Source organism: Phyllobates terribilis, unplaced genomic scaffold (assembly GCF_046119375.1).
Source record: "Phyllobates terribilis strain yellow unplaced genomic scaffold, ASM4611937v1 Scaffold_4__5_contigs__length_816908805, whole genome shotgun sequence".
Taxonomy (NCBI): Eukaryota; Metazoa; Chordata; class Amphibia; order Anura; family Dendrobatidae; genus Phyllobates; species Phyllobates terribilis.
The window spans coordinates 673,874,064-673,891,012 of NW_027362764.1; the positions used below are offsets into that span (position 1 = coordinate 673,874,064).

Here is a 16,949-nt window from a genome sequence, read left to right on the forward strand (position 1 = left end):
CTTCCTGCTTTTTGTACCTGCTGTGGGTCACACCCCTTGTGCGTCCTCAGCCTATTGATGTCTGTCAACTGGTATATAACCCAGCTGCGGCAATCAACCCCTGCCTGAGCATAGTGTTTCATTCAGTGTGTGCTTGCACTCTGAAGGTGCCAGGTCCCGTTCTTTGTCTCCTGCCTTGCGGTATCAGTTCCCGTGTCTGAACTGAGTCCTGTCTATGTCTCCTGCCTTGCGGTATCAGTTCCCGTGTCTGAACTGAGTCCTGTCTTTGTCTCCTGCCTTGCGGTATCAGTTCCCGTGTCTGAACTGAGTCCTGTCTATGTCTCCTGCCTTGCGGTATCAGTTCCCGTGTCTGTACTGTGTCCTATCTGTGTACCTTAACCTGCAGTCTGTACTCGTTCCTTGCCTGTTCGTTCCGCCTTCCTGGAGGCTGTATTTCCAGGCGAGTCTGAACACGCTCCTTGCCTGTTCGTCCTGCCTCTCTGGGGGCCGTATTCCCAGACCCGCTCCTGTATCCCGCTGCAGTGTCGGTCTCCTCCGTACACTCAGTTCCAGTCTGAACTCTCTCCTATCTTTTACCTGTTTTTTCTCTATGTCCGTTCCATTCCTTTTTCTGCAGAGTCTGAACTCGTACCTAACTCCTGCTCGTTGTCACTGTACTTCCGTTTGTGAGTTTGTGGTCCACTCGCTACTTCTCTGCAAGTACCCTGTGGGTATCTGGTTCTGCCTTTCCCTTCTAGTCTGTTCCGTGTGAACAGAGCCCTGTTCCCACCGTGTCTGCGGTTTTCGCTTTGCTCAGCTCTGTCCGCCGCGTCTGCGGTTTTCGCTTTGCTCAGCTCTGTCCGCCGCGTCTGCGGTTTTCGCTTTGCTCAGCTCTGTCCGCCGCGTCTGCGGTTTTCGCTTTGCTCAGCTCTGTCCGCCGCGTCTGCGGTTTTCGCTTTGCTCAGCTCTGTCCGCCCCGTCTGCAGTTTTCGCTTTGCTCAGCTCTGTCCGCCGCGTCTGCGGTTTTCGCTTTGCTCAGCTCTGTCCGCCGCGTCTGCGGTTTTCGCTTTGCTCTGCTCTGTCCGCCCCGCGTCTGCGGTTTTTGCTTTGCTCAGCTCTGTCCGCCGCGTCTGCGGTTTTCGCTTTGCTCAGCTCTGTCCGCCGCGTCTGCGATTTTCGCTTTGCTCAGATCTGTCCGCCGCGTCTGCGGTTTTCGCTTTGCTCAGCTCTGTCCGCCGCGTCTGCGGTTTTCGCTTTGCTCAGCTCTGTCCGCCGCGTCTGCGGTTTTCGCTTTGCTCAGCTCTGGCCGCCGCGTCTGCGGTTTTCGCTTTGCTCAGCTCTGTCCGCCGCGTCTACGGTTTTCGCTTTGCTCTGCTCTGTCCGCCGCGTCTCCGGTTTTCGCTTTGATCTGCTCTGTCCGCCCCGCGTCTGCGGTTTTCGCTTTGCTCAGCTCTGTCCGCCGCGTCTGCGGTTTTCGCTTTGCTCAGCTCTTTCCGCCGCGCCTGCAGTTTTCGCTTTGCTCAGCTCTGTCCGCCGCGTCTGCGGTTTTCGCTTTGCTCAGCTCTGTCCGCCGCGTCTGCGGTTTTCGCTTTGCTCAGCTCTGTCCGCCGCGTCTGCGGTTTTCGCTTTGCTCTGCTCTGTCCGCCCCACGTCTGCGGTTTTCGTTTTGCTCAGCTCTGTCCGCCGTGTCTGCGGTTTTCGCTTTGCTCAGCTCTGTCCGCCGCGTCTGCGGTTTTCGCTTTGCTCAGCTCTGTCCGCCGCGTCTGCGGTTTTCGCTTTGCTCTGCTCTGTCCGCAGCGTCTGCGGTTTTCGCTTTGCTCTGCTCTGTCCGCCCCGCGTCTGCGGTTTTCGCTTTGCTCAGCTCTGTCCCCCGCGTCTGCGGTTTTCGCTTTGCTCAGCTCTGTCCGTCGCGTCTGCGGTTTTCGCTTTGCTCAGCTCTGTCCGCCGCGTCTGCGGTTTTCGCTTTGCTCAGCTCTGTCCGCCGCGTCTGCGGTTTTCGCTTTGCTCTGCTCTGTCCGCCCCGCGTCTGCGGTTTTCGCTTTGCTCAGCTCTGTCCGCCGCGTCTGCGGTTTTCGCTTTGCTCTGCTCTGTCCGCAGCGTCTGCGGTTTTCGCTTTGCTCTGCTCTGTCCGCCCCGCGTCTGCGGTTTTCGCTTTGCTCAGCTCTGTCCCCCGCGTCTGCGGTTTTCGCTTTGCTCAGCTCTGTCCGTCGCGTCTGCGGTTTTCGCTTTGCTCAGCTCTGTCCGCCGCGTCTGCGGTTTTCGCTTTGCTCAGCTCTGTCCGCCGCGTCTGCGGTTTTCGCTTTGCTCTGCTCTGTCCGCCCCGCGTCTGCGGTTTTCGCTTTGCTCTGCTCTGTCCGCCGCATCTGCGGTTTTCGCTTTGCTCAGCTCTGTCCGCCGCGTCTGCGGTTTTCGCTTTGCTCAGCTCTGTCCGCCGCGTCTGTGGTTTTCGCTTTGCTCAGCTCTGTCCGCCGCGTCTGCGGTTTTCGCTTTGCTCTGCTCTGTCCGCCCCGCGTCTGCGGTTTTCGGTTTGCTCAGCTCTGTCCGCCGCGTCTGCGGTTTTCGCTTTGCTCAGCTCTGTCCGTCGCGTCTGCGGTTTTCGCTTTGCTCTGCTCTGTCCGCCCCGCGTCTGCGATTTTCGCTTTGCTCAGCTCTGTCCGCCGCGTCTGCGGTTTTCGCTTTGCTCAGCTCTGTCCGCCGCGTCTGCGGTTTTCGCTTTGCTCAGCTCTGTCTGCCCCGCGTCTGCGGTTTTCGCTTTGCTCAGCTCTGTCCGCCGCGTCTGCGGTTTTCGCTTTGCTCAGCTCTGTCCGCCGCGTCTGCGGTTTTCGCTTTGCTCAGCTCTGTCCGCCGCGTCTGCGGTTTTCGCTTTGCTCAGCTCTGTCCGCCGCATCTGCGGTTTTCGCTTTGCTCTGCTCTGTCCGCCCCGCGTCTGCGGTTTTCGCTTTGCTCAGCTCTGTCCGCCGCGTCTGCGGTTTTCGCTTTGCTCAGCTCTGTCCACCGCGTCTGCGGTTTTCGTTTTGCTCAGCTCTGTCCGCCGCGTCTGCGGTTTTCGCTTTGCTCAGCTCTGTCCGCCGCGTCTGCGGTTTTCGCTTTGCTCTGCTCTGTCCGCCCGCGTCTGCGGTTTTCGCTTTGCTCAGCTCTGTCCGCCGCGTCTGCGGTTTTCGCTTTGCTCTGCTCTGTCCGCCCCGCGTCTGCGGTTTTCGCTTCGCTCAGCTGTGTCCGCCGCGTATGCGGTTTTCGCTTTGCTCAGCTCTGTCCGCCGCGTCTGTGGTTTTCGCTTTGCTCTGCTCTGTCCGCCGCATCTGCGGTTTTCGCTTTGCTCTGCTCTGTCCGCCGCGTGTGCGGTTTTCGCTTTGTTCATCTCTGTCCGCCGCGTCTGCAGTTTTCGCTTTGCTCAGCTCTGTCCGCCGCGTCTGCGGTTTTCGCTTTGCTCAGCTCTGTCCGCCGCGTCTGCGGTTTTCGCTTTGCTCAGCTCTGTCCGCCGCGTCTGCGGTTTTCTCTTTGCTCAGCTCTGTCCGCCGCGTCTGCGGTCTTCACTTTGCTCAGCTCTGTCCGCCGCGTCTGCGGTTTTCGCTTTGCTCTGCTCTGTCCGCCCCGCGTCTGCGGTTTTCGCGTTGCTCAGCTCTGTCCGCCGCGTCTGCGGTTTTCGCTTTGCTCAGCTCTGTCCGCCGCGTCTGCGGTTTTCGCTTTGCTCAGCTCTGTCCGCCGCGTCTGCGGTTTTCGCTTTGCTCAGCTCTGTCCGCCGCGTCTGCGGTTTTCGCTTTGCTCAGCTCTGTCCGCCGCGTCTGCGGTTTTCGCTTTGCTCAGCTCTGTCCGCCGCGTCTGCGGTTTTCGCTTTGCTCAGCTCTGTCCGCCGCGTCTGCGGTTTTCGCTTTGCTCAGCTCTGTCCGCCGCGTCTGCGGTTTTCGCTTTGCTCTGCTCTGTCCGCCCCGCGTCTGCGGTTTTCGCTTTGTTCTGCTCTGTCCGCCCCGCGTCTGCGGTTTTCGCTTTGCTCAGCTCTGTCCGCCGCGTCTGCGGTTTTCGCTTTGCTCAGCTCTGTCCGCCGCGTCTGCGGTTTTCGCTTTGCTCAGCTCTGTCCGTCGCGTCTGCGGTTTTCGCTTTGCTCAGCTCTGTCCGCCGCATCTGCGGTTTTCGCTTTGCTCAGCTCTGTCCGCCTCATCTGCGGTTTTCGCTTTGCTCAGCTCTGTCCGCCGCGTCTGCGGTTTTCGCTTTGCTCAGCTCTGTCCGCCGCGTCTGCGGTTTTCGCTTTGCTCAGCTCTGTCCGCCGCGTCTGTGGTTTTCGCTTTGCTCAGCTCTGTCCGCCGCGTCTGCGGTTTTCGCTTTGCTCAGCTCTGTCCGCCGCGTCTGTGGTTTTCGCTTTGCTCAGCTCTGTCCGCCGCGTCTGCGGTTTTCGCTTTGCTCAGCTCTGTCCGCCGCGTCTGCGGTTTTCGCTTTGCTCAGCTCTGTCCGCCCCGTCTGCAGTTTTCGCTTTGCTCAGCTCTGTCCGCCGCGTCTGCGGTTTTCGCTTTGCTCAGCTCTGTCCGCCGCGTCTGCGGTTTTCGCTTTGCTCTGCTCTGTCCGCCCCGCGTCTGCGGTTTTTGCTTTGCTCAGCTCTGTCCGCCGCGTCTGCGGTTTTCGCTTTGCTCAGCTCTGTCCGCCGCGTCTGCGATTTTCGCTTTGCTCAGATCTGTCCGCCGCGTCTGCGGTTTTCGCTTTGCTCAGCTCTGTCCGCCGCGTCTGCGGTTTTCGCTTTGCCCAGCTCTGTCCGCCGCGTCTGCGGTTTTCGCTTTGCTCAGCTCTGGCCGCCGCGTCTGCGGTTTTCGCTTTGCTCAGCTCTGTCCGCCGCGTCTACGGTTTTCGCTTTGCTCTGCTCTGTCCGCCGCGTCTCCGGTTTTCGCTTTGATCTGCTCTGTCCGCCCCGCGTCTGCGGTTTTCGCTTTGCTCAGCTCTGTCCGCCGCGTCTGCGGTTTTCGCTTTGCTCAGCTCTTTCCGCCGCGCCTGCAGTTTTCGCTTTGCTCAGCTCTGTCCGCCGCGTCTGCGGTTTTCGCTTTGCTCAGCTCTGTCCGCCGCGTCTGCGGTTTTCGCTTTGCTCAGCTCTGTCCGCCGCGTCTGCGGTTTTCGCTTTGCTCTGCTCTGTCCGCCCCACGTCTGCGGTTTTCGTTTTGCTCAGCTCTGTCCGCCGTGTCTGCGGTTTTCGCTTTGCTCAGCTCTGTCCGCCGCGTCTGCGGTTTTCGCTTTGCTCAGCTCTGTCCGCCGCGTCTGCGGTTTTCGCTTTGCTCTGCTCTGTCCGCAGCGTCTGCGGTTTTCGCTTTGCTCTGCTCTGTCCGCCCCGCGTCTGCGGTTTTCGCTTTGCTCAGCTCTGTCCCCCGCGTCTGCGGTTTTCGCTTTGCTCAGCTCTGTCCGTCGCGTCTGCGGTTTTCGCTTTGCTCAGCTCTGTCCGCCGCGTCTGCGGTTTTCGCTTTGCTCAGCTCTGTCCGCCGCGTCTGCGGTTTTCGCTTTGCTCTGCTCTGTCCGCCCCGCATCTGCGGTTTTCGCTTTGCTCTGCTCTGTCCGCCGCATCTGCGGTTTTCGCTTTGCTCAGCTCTGTCCGCCGCGTCTGCGGTTTTCGCTTTGCTCAGCTCTGTCCGCCGCGTCTGCGGTTTTCGCTTTGCTCAGCTCTGTCCGCCGCGTCTGCGGTTTTCGCTTTGCTCTGCTCTGTCCGCCCCGCGTCTGCGGTTTTCGGTTTGCTCAGCTCTGTCCGCCGTGTCTGCGGTTTTCGCTTTGCTCAGCTCTGTCCGCCGCGTCTGCGGTTTTCGCTTTGCTCAGCTCTGTCCGTCGCGTCTGCGGTTTTCGCTTTGCTCTGCTCTGTCCGCCCCGCGTCTGCGATTTTCGCTTTGCTCAGCTCTGTCCGCCGCGTCTGCGGTTTTCGCTTTGCTCAGCTCTGTCCGCCGCGTCTGCGGTTTTCGCTTTGCTCAGCTCTGTCTGCCCCGCGTCTGCGGTTTTCGCTTTGCTCAGCTCTGTCCGCCGCGTCTGCGGTTTTCGCTTTGCTCAGCTCTGTCCGCCGCGTCTGCGGTTTTCGCTTTGCTCAGCTCTGTCCGCCGCGTCTGCGGTTTTCGCTTTGCTCAGCTCTGTCCGCCGCATCTGCGGTTTTCGCTTTGCTCTGCTCTGTCCGCCCCGCGTCTGCGGTTTTCGCTTTGCTCAGCTCTGTCCGCCGCGTCTGCGGTTTTCGCTTTGCTCAGCTCTGTCCGCCGCGTCTGCGGTTTTCGCTTTGCTCTGCTCTGTCCGCCCGCGTCTGCGGTTTTCGCTTTGCTCAGCTCTGTCCGCCGCGTCTGCGGTTTTCGCTTTGCTCTGCTCTGTCCGCCCCGCGTCTGCGGTTTTCGCTTCGCTCAGCTGTGTCCGCCGCGTATGCGGTTTTCGCTTTGCTCAGCTCTGTCCGCCGCGTCTGTGGTTTTCGCTTTGCTCTGCTCTGTCCGCCGCATCTGCGGTTTTCGCTTTGCTCTGCTCTGTCCGCCGCGTGTGCGGTTTTCGCTTTGTTCAGCTCTGTCCGCCGCGTCTGCAGTTTTCGCTTTGCTCAGCTCTGTCCGCCGCGTCTGCGGTTTTCGCTTTGCTCAGCTCTGTCCGCCGCGTCTGCGGTTTTCGCTTTGCTCAGCTCTGTCCGCCGCGTCTGCGGTTTTCTCTTTGCTCAGCTCTGTCCGCCGCGTCTGCGGTCTTCACTTTGCTCAGCTCTGTCCGCCGCGTCTGCGGTTTTCGCTTTGCTCTGCTCTGTCCGCCCCGCGTCTGCGGTTTTCGCGTTGCTCAGCTCTGTCCGCCGCGTCTGCGGTTTTCGCTTTGCTCAGCTCTGTCCGCCGCGTCTGCGGTTTTCGCTTTGCTCAGCTCTGTCCGCCGCGTCTGCGGTTTTCGCTTTGCTCAGCTCTGTCCGCCGCGTCTGCGGTTTTCGCTTTGCTCAGCTCTGTCCGCCGCGTCTGCGGTTTTCGCTTTGCTCAGCTCTGTCCGCCGCGTCTGCGGTTTTCGCTTTGCTCAGCTCTGTCCGCCGCGTCTGCGGTTTTCGCTTTGCTCAGCTCTGTCCGCCGCGTCTGCGGTTTTCGCTTTGCTCTGCTCTGTCCGCCCCGCGTCTGCGGTTTTCGCTTTGTTCTGCTCTGTCCGCCCCGCGTCTGCGGTTTTCGCTTTGCTCAGCTCTGTCCGCCGCATCTGCGGTTTTCGCTTTGCTCAGCTCTGTCCGCCTCATCTGCGGTTTTCGCTTTGCTCAGCTCTGTCCGCCGCGTCTGCGGTTTTCGCTTTGCTCAGCTCTGTCCGCCGCGTCTGCGGTTTTCGCTTTGCTCAGCTCTGTCCGCCGCGTCTGTGGTTTTCGCTTTGCTCAGCTCTGTCCGCCGCATCTGCGGTTTTCGCTTTGCTCAGCTCTGTCCGCCTCATCTGCGGTTTTCGCTTTGCTCAGCTCTGTCCGCCGCGTCTGCGGTTTTCGCTTTGCTCAGCTCTGTCCGCCGCGTCTGCGGTTTTCGCTTTGCTCAGCTCTGTCCGCCGCGTCTGTGGTTTTCGCTTTGCTCAGCTCTGTCCGCCGCGTCTGCGGTTTTCGCTTTGCTCAGCTCTGTCCGCCGCGTCTGCGGTTTTCGCTTTGCTCAGCTCTGTCCGCCGCGTCTGCGGTTTTCGCTTTGCTCAGCTCTGTCCGCCGCGTCTGCGGTTTTCGCTTTGCTCAGCTCTGTCCGCCCCGTCTGCAGTTTTCGCTTTGCTCAGCTCTGTCCGCCGCGTCTGCGGTTTTCGCTTTGCTCAGCTCTGTCCGCCGCGTCTGCGGTTTTCGCTTTGCTCTGCTCTGTCCGCCCCGCGTCTGCGGTTTTTGCTTTGCTCAGCTCTGTCCGCCGCGTCTGCGGTTTTCGCTTTGCTCAGCTCTGTCCGCCGCTTCTGCGATTTTCGCTTTGCTCAGATCTGTCCGCCGCGTCTGCGGTTTTCGCTTTGCTCAGCTCTGTCCGCCGCGTCTGCGGTTTTCGCTTTGCCCAGCTCTGTCCGCCGCGTCTGCGGTTTTCGCTTTGCTCAGCTCTGGCCGCCGCGTCTGCGGTTTTCGCTTTGCTCAGCTCTGTCCGCCGCGTCTACGGTTTTCGCTTTGCTCTGCTCTGTCCGCCGCGTCTCCGGTTTTCGCTTTGATCTGCTCTGTCCGCCCCGCGTCTGCGGTTTTCGCTTTGCTCAGCTCTGTCCGCCGCGTCTGCGGTTTTCGCTTTGCTCAGCTCTTTCCGCCGCGCCTGCAGTTTTCGCTTTGCTCAGCTCTGTCCGCCGCGTCTGCGGTTTTCGCTTTGCTCAGCTCTGTCCGCCGCGTCTGCGGTTTTCGCTTTGCTCAGCTCTGTCCGCCGCGTCTGCGGTTTTCGCTTTGCTCTGCTCTGTCCGCCCCACGTCTGCGGTTTTCGTTTTGCTCAGCTCTGTCCGCCGTGTCTGCGGTTTTCGCTTTGCTCAGCTCTGTCCGCCGCGTCTGCGGTTTTCGCTTTGCTCAGCTCTGTCCGCCGCGTCTGCGGTTTTCGCTTTGCTCTGCTCTGTCCGCAGCGTCTGCGGTTTTCGCTTTGCTCTGCTCTGTCCGCCCCGCGTCTGCGGTTTTCGCTTTGCTCAGCTCTGTCCCCCGCGTCTGCGGTTTTCGCTTTGCTCAGCTCTGTCCGTCGCGTCTGCGGTTTTCGCTTTGCTCAGCTCTGTCCGCCGCGTCTGCGGTTTTCGCTTTGCTCAGCTCTGTCCGCCGCGTCTGCGGTTTTCGCTTTGCTCTGCTCTGTCCGCCCCGCATCTGCGGTTTTCGCTTTGCTCTGCTCTGTCCGCCGCATCTGCGGTTTTCGCTTTGCTCAGCTCTGTCCGCCGCGTCTGCGGTTTTCGCTTTGCTCAGCTCTGTCCGCCGCGTCTGCGGTTTTCGCTTTGCTCAGCTCTGTCCGCCGCGTCTGCGGTTTTCGCTTTGCTCTGCTCTGTCCGCCCCGCGTCTGCGGTTTTCGGTTTGCTCAGCTCTGTCCGCCGTGTCTGCGGTTTTCGCTTTGCTCAGCTCTGTCCGCCGCGTCTGCGGTTTTCGCTTTGCTCAGCTCTGTCCGTCGCGTCTGCGGTTTTCGCTTTGCTCTGCTCTGTCCGCCCCGCGTCTGCGATTTTCGCTTTGCTCAGCTCTGTCCGCCGCGTCTGCGGTTTTCGCTTTGCTCAGCTCTGTCCGCCGCGTCTGCGGTTTTCGCTTTGCTCAGCTCTGTCTGCCCCGCGTCTGCGGTTTTCGCTTTGCTCAGCTCTGTCCGCCGCGTCTGCGGTTTTCGCTTTGCTCAGCTCTGTCCGCCGCGTCTGCGGTTTTCGCTTTGCTCAGCTCTGTCCGCCGCGTCTGCGGTTTTCGCTTTGCTCAGCTCTGTCCGCCGCATCTGCGGTTTTCGCTTTGCTCTGCTCTGTCCGCCCCGCGTCTGCGGTTTTCGCTTTGCTCAGCTCTGTCCGCCGCGTCTGCGGTTTTCGCTTTGCTCAGCTCTGTCCGCCGCGTCTGCGGTTTTCGCTTTGCTCTGCTCTGTCCGCCCGCGTCTGCGGTTTTCGCTTTGCTCAGCTCTGTCCGCCGCGTCTGCGGTTTTCGCTTTGCTCTGCTCTGTCCGCCCCGCGTCTGCGGTTTTCGCTTCGCTCAGCTGTGTCCGCCGCGTATGCGGTTTTCGCTTTGCTCAGCTCTGTCCGCCGCGTCTGTGGTTTTCGCTTTGCTCTGCTCTGTCCGCCGCATCTGCGGTTTTCGCTTTGCTCTGCTCTGTCCGCCGCGTGTGCGGTTTTCGCTTTGTTCAGCTCTGTCCGCCGCGTCTGCAGTTTTCGCTTTGCTCAGCTCTGTCCGCCGCGTCTGCGGTTTTCGCTTTGCTCAGCTCTGTCCGCCGCGTCTGCGGTTTTCGCTTTGCTCAGCTCTGTCCGCCGCGTCTGCGGTTTTCTCTTTGCTCAGCTCTGTCCGCCGCGTCTGCGGTCTTCACTTTGCTCAGCTCTGTCCGCCGCGTCTGCGGTTTTCGCTTTGCTCTGCTCTGTCCGCCCCGCGTCTGCGGTTTTCGCGTTGCTCAGCTCTGTCCGCCGCGTCTGCGGTTTTCGCTTTGCTCAGCTCTGTCCGCCGCGTCTGCGGTTTTCGCTTTGCTCAGCTCTGTCCGTCGCGTCTGCGGTTTTCGCTTTGCTCAGCTCTGTCCGCCGCATCTGCGGTTTTCGCTTTGCTCAGCTCTGTCCGCCTCATCTGCGGTTTTCGCTTTGCTCAGCTCTGTCCGCCGCGTCTGCGGTTTTCGCTTTGCTCAGCTCTGTCCGCCGCGTCTGCGGTTTTCGCTTTGCTCAGCTCTGTCCGCCGCGTCTGCGGTTTTCGCTTTGCTCAGCTCTGTCCGCCGCGTCTGCGGTTTTCGCTTTGCTCAGCTCTGTCCGCCGCGTCTGCGGTTTTCGCTTTGCTCAGCTCTGTCCGCCGCGTCTGCGGTTTTCGCTTTGCTCAGCTCTGTCCGCCGCGTCTGCGATTTTCGCTTTGCTCAGCTCTGTCCGCCGCGTCTGCGGTTTTCGCTTTGCTCAGCTCTGTCCGCCGCGTCTGCGGTTTTCGCTTTGCTCTGCTCTGTTCGCCGCGTCTGCGGTTTTCGCTTTGCTCTGCTCTGTCCGCCCCGCGTCTGCGGTTTTCGCATTGCTCAGCTCTGTCAGCCGCGTCTGCGGTTTTCGCTTTGCTCAGCTCTGTCCGCCGCGTCTGCCGTTTTCGCTTTGCTCAGCTCTGTCCGCCGCGTCTGCGGTTTTCGCTTTGCTCAGCTCTGTCCGCCGCGTCTGCGGTCTTCGCTTTGCTCAGCTCTGTTCGCCGCGTCTGCGGTTTTCGCTTTGCTCAGCTCTGTCCGCCGCGTCTGCGGTTTTCGCTTTGCTCTGCTCTGTCCGCCGCGTCTGCGGTTTTCGCTTTGCTCTGCTCTGTCCGCCCCGCGTCTGCGGTTTTCGCTTTGCTCAGCTCTGTCCGCCGCGTCTGCGGTTTTCGCTTTGCTCAGCTCTGTCCGCCGCGTCTGCGGTTTTCGCTTTGCTCAGCTCTGTCCGCCGCGTCTGCGATTTTCGCTTTGCTCAGCTCTGTCCGCCGCATCTGCGGTTTTCGCTTTGCTCAGCTCTGTCCGCCGCGTCTGCGGTTTTCGCTTTGCTCAGCTCTGTCCTCCGCGTCTGCGGTTTTCGCTTTGCTCAGCTCTGTCCGCCGCATCTGCGGTTTTCGCTTTGCTCTGCTCTGTCCGCCGCGTCTGCGGTTTTCGCTTTGCTCTGCTCTGTCCGCCCCGCGTCTGCGGTTTTCGCTTTGCTCAGCTCTGTCCGCCGCGTCTGCGGTTTTCGCTTTGCTCAGCTCTGTCCGCCTCGTCTGCGGTTTTCGCTTTGCTCAGCTCTGTCCGCCGCGTCTGCGGTTTTCGCTTTGCTCAGCTCTGTCCGCCGCGTCTGCGGTTTTCGCTTTCCTCAGCTCTGTCCGCCGCGTCTGCGGTTTTCGCTTTGCTCTGCTCTGTCCGCCGCGTCTGCGGTTTTCGCTTTGCTCTGCTCTGTCCGCCCCGCGTCTGCGGTTTTCTCTTTGCTCAGCTCTGTCCGCCGCGTCTGCGGTTTTCGCTTTGCTCAGCTCTGTCCGCCGCGTCTGAGGTTTTCACTTTGCTCAGCTCTGTCCGCCGCGTCTGCGGTTTTCGCTTTGCTCAGCACTGTCCGCCGCGTCTGCGGTTTTTGCTTTGCTCAGCTCTGTCTACCGCGTCTGCGGTTTCGAATTTGTCTCCCAGTCTGTACTGGACCCTACCCAGCCTGTGCTCTAGTCTGCCTGTTCCTGTATTCCCCGGTGTGGGTCAACAGCCGTGTCCGGAGTCTGACCTGGAGTAGACCCTTGTTCCTCTGCTCGGTTCCTCCCTGGTGCACTGGCGTCGTATGCCGTCGTGCGACCTTGGTCGGAACCGGCAGATACTTAGTTACGCCCCTCCAGGCACTCTCCGGTTCATGGCACAGTGGAATCACTACATAAACACGCACACGCCAGTCAGTCCGGGCGTGTGCATTACAGAGGCATATCTAAAGAAGATTATAATGCAGTCTGCAGATCCTGTAGGGCACGTATCAGGTTAGCTAAAGCTGACAATGAATTAAGGCTTGCAAGAGATGTCAAAAGCAATAAAAAAGGATTTTGGGGGTATGTCAAAAGTAAAAGAAAAGTCAAAGATGCTATAGGATTTTTACAGGATGAAAATGGAGAAATGGTAAGAGAGGATGTTGAGAAGGCCGAACTTTTTAATTCCTATTTTGCATCTGTTTTCTCTCAGAAAGAAAATGTAACATCAACTGATCTTCACTGTTCTTTTAAAGGAATAGAGGAATCCAAGTTATCTGTAAACAGAAAGATTGTGAGGGAATATTTAGCTAACATAAATGAGTTCAAGTCTCCAGGTCCAGATGAATTACACCCCAGAGTACTGAAGGAGATCGTAGAAGAAATTTTAGAACCACTCTCCATAATCCTTGAAAATTCTTGGAGAACAGGAGATGTCCCAGAAGACTGGAGAAGAGCAAATGTTGTTCCTATCTTCAAAAAGGGGAAGAATGTGGACCCAGGAACTATAGGCCGGTGAGTCTGACTTCTATACCAGGAAAGATCTTTGAACAAATTATTAAACAACATGTATGTAAGTACATGGATAAGAATGAAGTGATTAACCAGAGTCAGCATGGGTTTGTAACTAACAAGTCATGTCAGACTAACTTAATTTCCTTCTATGACAGAATCATTGACTGGGTGGATCAGGGAAATGCTGTAGATATAGTATATCTTGACTTCAGCAAAGCATTTGACAAAGTATCTCACACCATCCTTATTGAAAAAATGACCAAGTATGCAATGGACCAGGCAACTGTTAGGTGGATTCATAACTGGCTTAGTGATCGGACTCAAAGGGTGGTTGTAAATGGCTTCACATCCAGATGGATGAATGTCTCAAGTGGGGTACCACAGGGCTCCGTCCTGGGACCTGTATTGTTCAACATCTTTATCAATGATTTAGATGAAGGAATTGAGGATAAACTGATTAAATTTGCTGATGACACAAAGCTAGGAGGGATAGCTAATACTAGAGAAGAGAGAGAGAGGATTCAAAAAGACCTAAATAAACTGGAGCAGTGGGCAGCAACCAACAGAATGGTTTTTAACAGGGAAAAATGCAAAGTACTACATCTGGGCAATAAAAATGAAAAAAGCATATACAGAATGGAAGGAATAGAGCTAAGCAACAGTACATGTGAAAAAGACTTAGGTATACTAATAGATCATAGGCTGAACATGAGTCAACAGTGTGATGCACCAGGAAAAAAGGCAAATACAATTCTGGGATGTATTAACAGAAGCATACAGTCTAGATCACGTGAAGTCATTATCGGTCTTTACTCCTCTTTGGTCAGACCTCATCTGGAATACTGTGTACAGTTTTGAGCACCACCTTTTAAAACAGACATAGACAAACTGGAGCAAGTTCAGGGAAGAGCGACCAGAATGGTGACTGGTCTGCAAACCATGTCCTATGAGGAATGGTTGCAGGATTTGGGAATGTTTAGCTTGCAAAAAAGAAGACTGAGAGGAGACTTAATAGCTGTCTACAAATATGTCAAGGGCTGTCACATTGTAGAAGGATCATCTTTATTCTCATTTGCACAAGGAAAGACTAGAAGCAATGGGATGAAACTAAATGGGAGGAGACACAGATTAGATATTAGAAAAAACTTTTTGACAGTTAGGGTGATTAATGAGTGGAACAGGCTGCCACGAGAGGTGGTGAGTTCCCCTTCAATGGACGTCTTCAAACAGAGGCTGGACAGACATCTGTCTGAGATGATCTAGTGAATCCTGCCTTGAGCAGGGGGTTGGACCAGATGACCCAGGAGGTCCCTTCCAACTCTACCATTCTATGATTCTATGATTCTATGAAGGCAAGGAATGAATTGGGGAGTGGGGGGTGATTCCTGCTAGGGCCCTGAAATCATAAAACAGGCAGGAGAGTCTGACGCATGGTGACGGAGAGGTTGTAGGGGCAGATATGGGGTGTTGTCACGTGCGAGCACGTGTGCATGCTGGCTTGTGTGTGAGAGTGCGCTACCTAGGTGTGGCGCGCTGCAGACAGTCAAAGGGATTGTTCCCTTTCATTAAAAGTTAATCCCCGGCTGCAGGCTATTAGAAAGCAACTATCCGCGCTCTACTCACCCTACCCGGGTCTACCAGTGAGTCTCGCCTCTGCTCCCGGCATGTGGCAATGGCCGTGAAGCTGACGGTCCGTCGAGAGCGCTGCAGCCGATCAGTGAGCTCAGCGGCTCTGAGTGGGGCATTGTGTCTACAAGACCTTTTAAGGAAGTCAGCAAAAAAATTGAAGAGAAGGGAAAGCACAAAAGGACCTGGTCTTGCTGAACACTGGAAAGGGCATCCGGCAGCCAGACTTCAAAGTAGAAAAGCAGCAAGTGAGAGGCTTGTCTCTGCCCATGGCCACACCACCATAAACACGCCCGATCTTGTCTGATCTTGGAAGCTAAGCAGCGTTGGGCCTGGTTGGTACTTGGATGGGAGACTGCCTGGGAATACAAGGTGCTGTAGGCTTTTGCTTTTTCCTTCCTTCCACCAGCAGGGGGCACTCTCTTCTATGCCTTTTTTCCATTCCCTTTCACAAGTGCACACATTCATTCTCTTTTCTTTTTTTCATTTCCTTTCTCTCTTGCGCTATTTCATCTCTGCAAAATACCAGCATCCTTCTGATCACCGTGGGCCTCCAGCATTGTTGCTTCTTTACTTTTAATACTAGGCTCCTTTTCACCAGGACCAGCGTCTCCCGGGTGGCTGGAGGCAACAACCGGTAACCCCAAGCAGAAGACTTTTGCAGGCAACACGACTCTCCCCACTGAAGAGCAGCTCAAAGTCACTGGCAACCATCTCACCCTCTTCCTTCATTCACCCCTGGACGTCTCGCTCCGCCCCCAAGTTACGGGTCCAGCTTGCTCTTTCTGTCACATTACAGCGATGAAGTGTTTAGCCTGCAGGAGAACCTGCGCCGAGCCATTTTTGAAGACACCTGATGCGGCGGGTGAATCACTGCTAAACAAACCACACCTGTAGGGACGGTACAGACTTTGCATGGACCCTTCGGAGCCTGCCCCGTCACTGCCAGATTGCTCGCCACCAAGCGATCCTGAGAAAGGCTGGCCGGGCGATTGATCGATCAGCTTCTACTGGCCATACAACCTTGGATACGCCCGATCTCATCTGATCTCGGAAGCAAAGCAAGGCTGGGCTCGGACAGTACTTGGATGGGAGACCTCCTGCGAACTCTGGGTGCTGTAGACTGTTTTGATGACGTTTTTACCTACTGCCCAGCTCGGCTAGCATGGAACGGTGCCTTGCCGGTCACCGACCTTAAGTAACTTAGATGATGGAAGCCCCAAGGCCTCTGAGCCAGTTGGCAGCTAAGTACGCTACCCCGCCGCCTTCATGCAGGCTTGACACCGAGCTCCTTGCCACGGCTAGGAGTGCTTATTGACTCCGCAGCTCGCCGTGTGGAAATGATGGCGTTAAAAGCACTCAGGGCCGTGAAGGGGCCAGGCTTTCAGCAGGTGCCCAGGGAAGGTTTTGGATGCCGGCTGCCTAGCGAGGGCCAGCAGAAGTAACATGTTTCTCTGCAAAGAAGCTTGTGTAACCAAGCCAGACGGCTGACAAAGAGCTAACCTCAGTGCAAGGAAGGCAAGGAAGGTGCGGAAGGAATTGGGGAGGGGGGGGGTGATTCCTGCTAGGCCCCTGAAATCATAAAACAGGCAGGAGAGTCTGACGCATGGTGACGGAGAGGTTGTAGGGGCAGATAGGGGGTGTTCTCAAGTGCGAGCACGTGTGCATGCTGGCTTGTGTGTGATATTGCGCTTCCTAGGTGTGGCGCGCTGCAGACAGTCAAAGGGATTGTTCCCTTTCATTAAAAGTTAATCCCCGGCTGCAAGCTATTAGAAAGCAACTAACCGCGCTCTACTCACCCTACCCGGGTCTACCGGTGAGTCTCGCCTCTGCTCCCGGCCTGTGGCATTGGCCGTGAAGCTGACGTTCCGTCGACAGCGCTGCAGCCGATCAGTGAGCTCAGCGGCTCTGAGTGGGGCGTTGTGTCTACAAGACCTTTTAAGGAAGCCAGCAAAAAAATTGAAGAGAAGGGAAAGCACAAAAGGACCTGGTCTTGCTGAGCACTGGAAAGGGCAGCCGGCAGCCAGACGTCAAAGTAGAAAAGCAGCAAGTGAGAGCCTTGTTTCTGCCTATGGCCACACCACCCTGAACACGCCCGCTCTCATCTGATCTTGGAAGCTAAGCAGGGTCGGGCCTGGTTAGTACTTGGATGGGAGAGTGTAAAATTATACTCTTCCTGTATTATTTTTTTCTACTGAGGACTTCTCAAAGTATCAATATCACGATATTCTTATAAAAAAATGTATCTATTTATTCTTGGATTGTCCATTAAAAAGAATCAGATTGCAGCAGGTACATACAATAATTAGTTATAAAGTAATTGTCCATTTGTCCATAATTAGCTTAATTGTTGAGATTCACCCATCTTTCCTTGGATCCTGGCTGGTAAATCATGTCTTTGTCCAGCATGTGTCCAGGCCTACATGTCATCTGCTTCTCAGCATGAAGATTCTTTGTCTTGTGGGGTGGGCAGAGCAAGAGAGCCCCCCCTTTCTGTACCATGGGCTTTTATAGCCAGTCGTATGGCACACCTGTTCTACATATGGTAGTTGATATGGAATAACGTCTCAGTCTCCCAAAGGATGAGTGCACACACTATCTCTGCAGATTAAAGAAAGTTTTATTGTAGCCACAAGAGCTCTGATCAATATTAGAACAGAACTGCCTCCATTGTATTGGGGCACAATTCTTATAGTATAAATTGTGGGTTGTACATAGTAGGTGGGACATAGGAAGATTATAACATAACCAATCATCTTACAATATAAACAACTAGCATCCAATCATTAGTAATCAGGCGATTACATAAAATGCTTACCTATGTACTTATATAATTACTTGATGCAATGTACCTGTTTTGTTGGTCAATGTG

The 16,949-nt window shown here is 56.5% G+C and overlaps 2 pseudogenes; both read left to right on the forward strand.

Annotated features, from left to right (window-relative positions):
• The first annotated feature begins 14,342 nt into the window (after positions 1 to 14,342).
• LOC141270118 (5S ribosomal RNA) lies at positions 14,343 to 14,461 on the forward strand (annotated as a pseudogene).
• Positions 14,462 to 15,082: 621 nt separating this feature from the next.
• On the forward strand, positions 15,083 to 15,202 carry LOC141268586 (5S ribosomal RNA; annotated as a pseudogene).
• Positions 15,203 to 16,949: the final 1,747 nt, after the last annotated feature.